Consider the following 10,062-nt stretch of genomic DNA (forward strand, 5'->3'; position numbering starts at 1 on the left):
CCTCCCCTCCTCCCATTTCTCTCCCACTCTCCCATTCACCCTCCTCCCTCCCCCTTCAGACCTAAGAGAGGGCAAGGTACCCTGCCCCATGGGAAGTCCAAGGCCCTCCCCACCTCTATCCAGGCCTAGGAAGATATGCATCCAAACAGACTAGGATCCCAAAAAGCCAGTGCATGCAGTAGAAACAAACCCCAGTGCCATTATCCTTGGCTTCTCAGTCAGCCTCCATTGTCAACCACGTTCAGAGAGTCCGGTTTGATCACATGCTCATTAAAAATATGGAACACTTCATGAATTTGTGTGTCATCCTTGCACAGGGGCCATGCTAATCTTCTCTGTATCATTCCAATTTTAGAATATGGGCTGCCAAAGCGAACACTTGTCTCATCTTCTTTAGCAGCTTCAGCAGTCATTTTTCTGTGGGTGCTGCATGTCTAGTTTATACAGCATAGCATTAAGCAGTCCACATAAGAGCAGTTTCTCATCCAAATAGCTAACTAATGCCATAAGGAGGTTCTACAGTGACCACCATCCTCTTTAAGTAGCTTGATGCTGCCAGCACAGTGTCTCACTGTCATAAAAAGTCCTAAATACTTAAAACATTTTAAATGCCATATTCTGAAAGTCCCTGAAAGATTTGAAGAATACCTATCTAACTGAAATATATCACTATCTATCTAGAAATCCTAACTAACATGACAAGATTGACTATTATAGATGATTATCTATTAACCTATATTTCTTAATTATGCATTACATTTTTCTTTTTAAAAAGTTGACTTTTAAAAAAGAAAACAAATGATCTTTTTTCAGTATACATCCCAATCCAAGTTCCCACTTCCTTTCCTTCTTTCATTCCCTCCACATACCCTGTCACCGCACACCCATCCAATACTCAGAGAGGGTAATGCACATTGCTATGGAGGAAGGTCCAAGGCCCTCTCTACTGTATCTAAGCTGAGCAAAGTATCATCCAAAGAGAATAGCTTCCCAGAAAATCAGTACATGCAGTAGGGATAAATCCTGGTGCCATTGCCAGTGGCCCTTAAGTTTGCCCCAGCGATGCAACTGTCTAATACATTCAGAGGGAGTAGTGTGGTCCTATGCTTGTTCCTTCCCAGCCTGACTAGAGTTGGGGAGCTCCCATTAGTTTAGTTACACTCTTTCAGTGGCTGTACTCATCATGGTCTTGACCTCTTTGCTCATATTCTCATTCCTCCCACTCTTCACCTGACATTTGGGAGCTCAGTCCTGTGCTCCAGTTTAGGACTCTGCCTCTGCTTCCATTAGTTTCTGGATTGAGGTTCTTTGGTGATATTTAAGATATTCATCAGAGTATGGTAACCCAGGCCCAAAAAGCTGAGTATGGTATGTACTGATTAATAAGTGGATACTAGCTCTAAATAAAGGATTCTGAACATATAGTTCATGATTGACGACAACCTAAGTAATAAGGTTATCCCTAAGAAAAACATGTATAGATTCACCGGAAAGGAAACAGACAAGATCACCTGAAAAAAATGGAAGCATGGAGAAGGGAGAATGTAAGGGGAGGGGGAGGGAAGAAGGGAAGGCACGAGGAAACTTGGGGGAATGGGATAGTTGAGAAGGAGAAAGGAAAAATATGAGAGAAAGGAAAAAGATATTTTGATTGAGGAAACCATTTTAGGGTTAGCAAGAAGCCTGGCTTTAGAGAAATTCCCAGGAATCCAAAAGAATGACCCCAGCTAAGACCCTAAGCAATAGATGAAAAGGGGCCCAATCTTAAATTGCCCTGTCGTCTGGCTGATGAATATCTTAAATAAACATTACATTTTTAATGAGCTGTATAAACACAATACCTTAATCAAGAGCAGAAATACATATATACAGTATAACAAAATTGACTTTAAATTTGTATCAATAGACCAAGATCCATACCAATTCAAAGAATTCATATCTGTAGCATATCCCCATTTAAATGTAAAGAAACATTCATCAACACTATTTGGAAATTTGGGCATAGTTATATTCAAACTGATTCCTGCTTTTTGTTGGGTTAAGTGATTTTGGGGGATGTTCATGGTCCAATGGTAGATCTTGGTCCATCAAACCACATTAGTCTGGAAGAAATCCATAGGTTCTCATCTTCTGTGGAAACAAAAGAAGAACCTCTTTTCCAAACCAACAATTTCTTAGACCCAAATTCTGAGGTCAAGATACCTTTTAAAAAAATCTATGCTTGTTTAGGTTAGTAGACCGTAAAATGAAATGTCTTTCTGTACTTAGTTCTTTCACAGTAAAAAAAAAAAAAAAAAAAAACTTTAAAGAAAGCACAATAATATGCATAATCTAGACTCTCTGTGGATATCCCACCTTTACATGGCTTATTTTTCTTACTCTATTACTTTTTCTATGTTATCTTTACTTCTTTAATCTATGACTATCTGTAGTCTCTTATATTACATTTACTGTCTCTTTACTCTTTTTCTTCTCTCTCCTAAGCCTATGTACATTTTTAAAATACACCATGTCTTGTTTAGAGGTCTTTCATGTCTGAATCTGTTCTATTGTGTATCTAAACTCCTATTCTGACCAGCTTAAAATGCTAAGCCACAGTGTGACTAGGGCCAACACTGCTTTGCCTTTTGGATCCACCCTGTATAATATAGTGAAGGCATGTTCATTGCCTCTGCAAGCCATGTACTCTGCCCCAGTTCTAATTATGCAGCAGGTCTATGTCACACTATTAAGAAGTTTGTAACATGTTGCTTACAAACCATGATCCATCTCCTTAAAGAGCCAGAGTTCATGCTGGCAGCACAGCCCAAGAAGCAGCCATTTTTTTAAACCATGCATTATTTTTTGGCAACTGCTAAATCAGGAAGACCTCTCTTAAAGAGCTGCAGCATGCTATCAGCAAGCAGAGCCTATCTGAAAAAAAAAATTGTGGCTAAACTTGATGTTTTAGTGTCTAGAATTTCTTTCCAAGCCTTCTTGGATTTTATGTGGATTTAGGTAACACACGTTGGAGTGTCAGTTTGTTGTAGGAGGTTAGTTATCTTTTTCCTGGCTGCTCAGCCTGGAAATAATCACACAGAAACTATATTAATTGCAATACTGTTTGGCCAATAGCTTAAGCATATTTCTGAATAGCTCATATCCTAAACTAGCTCATCTCCATTAATCTGTGTATCACCATATGGCTGTGGCTTCCTGGGTAAAGTTCTGTACAATGTCTGTCTCCAACAGGGTCTACATGGCTTCTCACCAATGTTGCCTTCTTTCTCTCAGCATCTAGATTAGTTTTCCCTGCCCTGCTAAGCTCTGCCTTGCTATATACCAAAGCAGTTTCTTTATTCATTAACCAATAAAAGCAACACATAAAAAGAAGGACTTTCCACAGCATTTCCTTTTTTCTGTTTAAATCAAAAAAGGTTTTAACTTTAACATAGTAAAGTTACATATAACAAAATAGATATTAAGCAAGAGTATAATTACCATATTTATATCTACTTTATATTTTATCATAACTAATAAAACCTATAACTATCTATTTTTAAACCCCATCAAAGATTCCAGAAGGATATAATATTACCTAAGTAAACAGGAAGTGCATTGCAAGCAACTTCCAAAACTCTAGATTTGACAGGGACATCTTGCTGCCTGGAGAGTCACCCAAAGTTCTTTTATAATGTTGAAACATCCATCTTCAGCCTATATGCCCATAGTATTTGGCAGACTTTTTCATAAAGCAAGAAATTTCAAAGACAATTCCATCCATATTGGCATTTTTTCAGTCACTTTCTTCTGTGTCCTGTAGAATATCTGGAAGACTCTTTCATGAAGCAGGATCCCTGAAGCACAGTCTTACCTTTAGACAAGTTTAGCAGTCATTTTTTGTGGGTCTTACATGTCCAGTTCATATGACATACCTTTAATCAGTGTAGGCAAGAGCAGTTTTTTTCCCAAATGGCTAGCAAACTTCATTAGGAGCCTCTTTAATGCCCATCTTCTTGAATCAGATTGGTACTGCAAGGAGCAGATGTATCTCATTATCATAGAAATTCTTAAGTTGTTACACATTTTAAATGCTATATTATCTTAGTCATTGAAAAGGTAGAAGAATAACTATTAATCTGAAATATATCTCTGTATACCTAGAAGCCTAATTAACATGACTACAAGCTTGATTATTGCAAATGACTATTAACCTGTATTTCTCAATTATACATCACATTTTCAAATGAGTTGCATAAACACAATAGCTTAACCAAGAATAGAAATATAGATATAACAAAATTGACCTACAATTTGTATCAATAAACCAAGATTCATACCAATGTTAAGTACTCATTTATATAGCATATCCCCTTTTAAATGTAAACAAAAATTAATAAACAATATTTAGGAATTTGGATGTAGTTCTCTCCAAACTGTTTCCTGCTTTTTGTTGTGCAAAGTAATTTTGGGGGGGTTCATGAAGACCTTTCAGGGGTCTTGGTCCATCAAACCATATTAGTCTGGAAGGAACTCACAGTTCTCATCTTCTGTAGAAACAAAAGTAGAATCTCTATTCCATAACAACCTATTCTTAGACACAAATTTTGAAGCCAAGGTACCTTTAAAATATATGTGTTGGGGGCTGGAGAGATGGCTCAGTGGTTAAGAGCATTGCCTGCTCTTCCCAGCAACCACATGGTGGCTCACAAACCATCTGTAATGAGGTCTGGCACCCTCTCCTGGCCTGCAGGCATACAGACAGAACATTGTATACATAATAAATAAATAAATATTTTAAAAAAATATATGTGTTGGTTTAGTTTATCAACCTGTACAATGAAATGTCTCTCTGTACTTAGCTTATTCATAGTCAAAAAGTTCAATGAAAACTCAATAATATGCATAATCGAGATTCTCTGTGTAGATTCCATCTTTTCATGGCTTATATTTCATTATTCCTTTATTCTATGACTGTCTGTACCTTTTATATTACTTTTAATGTCTCTTTAAAGACTTTGTTTTATTGTTTTAGATGATTTACTTCTTTTTATAACTCTCTATACATTTTTTTCTTCTCTTGCCAAAGCTACATATATATTTTAAACACACTGTGTGTCATTTAGAGGTCTTTTATATCTGAATCTGGCCCATTGTGTATCTGAAATCATTTTCTCATATTTCAAATTTTAAAATGGTAAGCAGTATCATTACCATGGCACTGGATGTTGGCTCTACCTTTCTGTCTTTCTGATGCATGCTGAAGAGAGTGTGCAGCAGAGACTGATACACACTCTTCCTTGCTGATGTAGTAACTTGACAGCACAAATTACAAGAGTCACTTTGGCCATATTGGCCTCAAGTTAAAGAGCCCATGACCTCATGCAAAATATGCTTTTTAATAATTCACCCCATTAATGTCCTACTAAAATGTCAGATCTATCATCAACCTTGTAAATACTTAGTTATCTCTAATGTCTTCAAAATAACAGTGAATTATTAGTAAATTATTAATTGATAATTAATAGTGAATTAAAATAAATTATTAATAATTTGGAGTCAAGTTGACTTGACTCCATTCACTCTGCCCATTCAAATGAGCCAACATAGTACATGATTTTACAATGTCTTAGAACAAATTTCTCCTCTTTCTGTGCCTACCAGAGATCTTTACAAATGATGCTTTGGAATTTTCTGTAGTCAAAATCTAAGATTAACAATAATCTGACTTTGTTTATGTTCCAGATATGAGGGTTGAACATATGGCCTTGTGCTTCGGAGGCAAATTCATTCTACCAGGGTCAAGCCTGTCTTACATATTTAAACAGGAAACTATCAGAGTCATATTCTTATAACCTTTTTAGGATAAGTCACAAAACAGCAAACTAAAGTAAGTATCATGGTGAAAAACAAACAAACAAAAAATACATGTCTGCAGAAAAATGTTTCTTTGGATATATAAGGCTTTCTCCCAGTGAACTTTTTGGAGAGTTTAAACAAATAAATTTAATTTCACATGCCTTTTAAATAGAAAATAGCATAACTAAGAGTATTAATTTATCAATTAAGTGATTTAAAGAATTAAAATATTTTCCGAAGTATGAGAATTCTACCCAAAAGTGGATTTGCCAAATAAGATGTTTTCCAATTAAATTTGAATTTTAATTTGCTAAAATTTATTTTTAATATTGCATACACCTCACATAATATTAAAAGTACTGATGCTGATGATAAATGGTCCCAAATACTACCTACATGACCTGTGGTTGTCAGGGCCTAGCCTTCAAAGTTGGTAATTGGCTATCTGGAGTTAGGCTCAGACATTCTTTTAAGCCCCAGGGTGTCGTAATGAACACAAGACACTCAAAATCTCTATACTTCGGAGTAATAACCCCAGCATAAAATCTCAGATGTACCTGATAGCAGATCAAAGATGTTTCAGGACTCAGTGGCCAGGAAATTTATCTGTTCCTAAGAGCATATATAATTTTATATAACATGAGAAAGAAAAAAAATTTCAATTTATATTATAAACTACAAAAAAAAAATTCCTGATTGTTGTAGACCTGGAAAACTAAAGAGAACAAGAAGCATGCGGTCTAGAACTGGCTTAAGTCCACACTGGGTCAGAGACCATGGACTAGAAAATTATGTCAGGAACCAAGAATCAGAGAGGATTGAATGGATGCATGGGTGTCTCAGGCCAATTATAGCCAGAGTTCAGAAAACAGTTCTAGACAAACTCATCAGCCAAGCACCAGTAGGTACTCACCATATCATGTAGTGAGAAAGTATTCATTCCAGAACCTGGCTAGCCTGAGGTTTACAAGTGGTAAAAGTGTTTTATCCAGACTCAAGGAGAAGATGCAGAGAGCAGCAAATACCTACACAGTCTCTCTAACCTGCATCTGGAAGGTGTATGACACCGAGGAGCATGAGTTTCAGTTGTATGTACTTTAAGGCAGCTCTATGAGGCCTCACTGCTACAGAGTTCTTTTCTGAAAAATGGACAGCACAGATTTTTTTTTTTTGCAAAGATATATGGGAAGCACTTTAAATCATAAAGCGATGTGAGTGTGAAATGTCTTCTACATCTGCTTTAATTTGTATCTCATCACTTTCCTGTGTCACTAATGATAAGTGCACATATTCTAGTCACAGCCACACTTGAAACTCCTCTGAATTTTGTTTGTATGAGTTATTCAGAAAACGTAGGCCCATATTTCCATATGGTGTGGCAGCCAGGCTCTGAAGCCCTAGGCCCTGCCTGAGGTAATCACAGAGGGCAGACGGGCTGTCACTGCCCTAACAAAAACCAGGATGTGCTCCTCCTTTCTCTTTTGTTAAAAATGTAGATTGCCTGGGGAGAGGTGTTTACCTAAGCTGATGACTAAGTTGCAAGTGTTTCCCTAGCCCTGCGTCCCTGGAAAGAAATATTAATGAGGTATCCTCCTTGAGTTACCTGGGGGTTAAAAGGTGTTTTGTATAATAAACACGGGTAGATCTTCAGGATGAGGAGAAGCCTGAGATGCCCTTCCATAATGATGGTGTAAGCTGTGTCTGGTTATTTCTTGCCCCTCCATATCGGTCCAGTTAGGGAAAGATAGTTTCTATGTTGGGGCCTTCAGTCCCTGACAAGAAAACAGTGGAGACCCAGTGCCTACCATCATGCCTCACAAAGAGAATGCCATGAATATTTTCAGTCTAGTGGGCCTAAAAATGCAAACATATTTGCCTCCCAAATATTTGTTTTGGTATTCTAAATATTGTACCTTTTAATTTTCTCTCCAGCATAAATGAGTCTAGGTTTGTATTTACTAGTTGTGTGACCATGAAGAAAGTATTTAATTTCTCAAAGCCTCAGTGTAAGCATCCTCTGAAATTGGAGTTTTAGTGATATTCAACCCTACGAGCTGGCAGAATATTAATTCAGATTTATAGGATAACACCCTTAGCCCAGTGTTTGCCATACTACAAATTTTCAAAAAAGATCAACAGTTGTTAGAAATGTGTCTGCCTAATTCAGCCATTGATTCAGCATGTTTGTGGACTCAGACTTAAATGTCCCATGCAAACCCTAATTCAAATGTGCACAGGTGAGTTTTACCTGAACACTACAGACTAAGAAAAGAGGTCAGGTATTTAAATTCAATCACCACTTCCAGAGCCACAAAAAAGTCATAAAAAATCATACAGCACTAACCAACGATAAAATTCATCTCAGTTATGCTTAGTGACTATTTGAAGCCTATATTTTACTGAAATTTATATTTTCCTAATAAAATAGCACCATTACTTTATGTTTATGATCTTCTCTATGAAAAAAAGAAACCCATTCTATCCCATTCCCTAGAGGCTTAAAAGTAAACCTAAAGCAATATGACAGTAGATTTAAAGTCAGCATACTGTTGTTTATATAATTCACCAGTATTAGAAATGATTTCTCAGCAGTATATTAACCCTCTTGCATGCCATGGTTCATTCATTATTAGCTTTAAGATTTTCTTGGAAGCCTAGAAGGCTGTCTTTCTAATGGAGCCTGACTGATCTTAGTCATACAAACTTACATTGAAACATCATTGCTTGACCTACAGGCTTTATGATGAAAAGTGCTCGTTCCAGACTGCCTGTGTTGCTTTTGGGATTAATCACATAAAGGAGACTGCAAACTCCATGTCCACAAGACTCAGATTACTCTAGAAACTTCCAAAAGTTTAAATTTAGGCCTAGTAAATAAAATTCCAAAGGGGCATAGAATTTCCCCTAGATTAATAAGTCAGATGTTATCGTTTCTTCTTTTAAGAAGTAAACTTGGCACTACGTACCTGTCCTGTATATTAAACTATCATACAGTCTTTGTGTACATATCAGATAAATCACACATGTAGTCAGATACATACATATTAACCGCATTGTTATCTCCAAGTCATTCAGCTCCTTGGATTCTGAATGTTCTTTTAACAAATATGCTGCTAAGAAACAAGTAACATATGATGTCTGAGAATTGGCACTGCTCTGTCAGCCCCAAACACAAGTCAGGACTTCAACTTCTCTACAGTGTAAACAAGCTTAGAAAACATCAGTGTCAGACAAAGTCATCTGTAGCTGTTATGGATAAATATAAAAGGCTGACTCTATGTTTGACTATATAAACTTGTCTAACATAAACCTTCAAAATACACCCCTCCTTGTCAATTGACTAAGTGCTGCTTTGTTACCAATTTCATCTTTAATCTTGCTCTGACTACACTTGCTGTAACAGATAGGATGACCAAGTCAGATGCACATAGGTTTACAGCTACTTCTTGATAACACTTTAAAAGAACAAAGTTTAACTTCCTTAAGCGTCCCTTAAATTGACTTAATATAAGTCCTAGGCTTCTAATTCCTTTCTAACATCACCCAACTGAGACCCTCAAAGTTCACCATAGTATACACTCTTCTTCCCTGTCATTTTCAACCAGTGATACTTTTTGATGCTACAAAATATCTGTTTTTAAGTATCAGTGGAATGCTCAGCAACAAATATGGTATCTATATTACCCAAATACCCTAAAGTTTAGGGACCATCAGAGAAGAGTTGGTTTTAGATTATAAAATCCAGAGGTCTGGCCAGACCAAAGAAAAAGTAGTTCTTCTCAATGTTATAGAACTGATGCACTCATAAACTCAAAGCAGTTATGGTTGCCTACACAAAATTGAGCCTGGCAACCTTCGAGATTGAAGTGGGCAAGAGACCAAAATTCCCTACCTCTCACTAAGAAGTTATTCACAGCTGATAGCTTCTGGGAAAGAAATGTTAATTTTCTTCAATGTTATAGCCCTGTTGAAATAGGAGCGGCAGGGCTGCGTCCCCGGCACCCGGCCGCCCGCATGGCTAGTTTATACCCAGAAATAATTACACGGAAACTGTATTCTTTCAAACACTGCCTGGCCCGGCTAGGTCCAGTTTCTTATTGGCTAGCTCTTACATATTGTTCTAACCCATTTCTAATATTCTGTGTAGCCCATGAGCTGGCTTACCAGAGAGGATCTTAACCTGCGTCTGTCTGGAGTGGGAGCATCATGGCGACTCCTCCTCTA

General features: G+C 37.0%; 1 non-coding gene across 1 annotated transcript; it reads right to left on the reverse strand.

Moving 5' to 3' along the window:
• Positions 1-272: 272 nt before the first annotated feature.
• On the reverse strand, positions 273-379 carry LOC126504167 (U6 spliceosomal RNA). Its single transcript, XR_007592526.1, has one exon. It is a non-coding gene; the product is annotated as a U6 spliceosomal RNA (small nuclear RNA).
• Between the last annotated feature and the right edge of the window lie 9,683 nt (positions 380-10,062).

This window comes from Alexandromys fortis, unplaced genomic scaffold, assembly GCF_014885135.2.
Source record: "Alexandromys fortis isolate MF-2015 unplaced genomic scaffold, M_Fortis_MF-2015_v1.1 scaffold_42, whole genome shotgun sequence".
In the NCBI taxonomy this organism is placed as follows: Eukaryota; Metazoa; Chordata; class Mammalia; order Rodentia; family Cricetidae; genus Alexandromys; species Alexandromys fortis.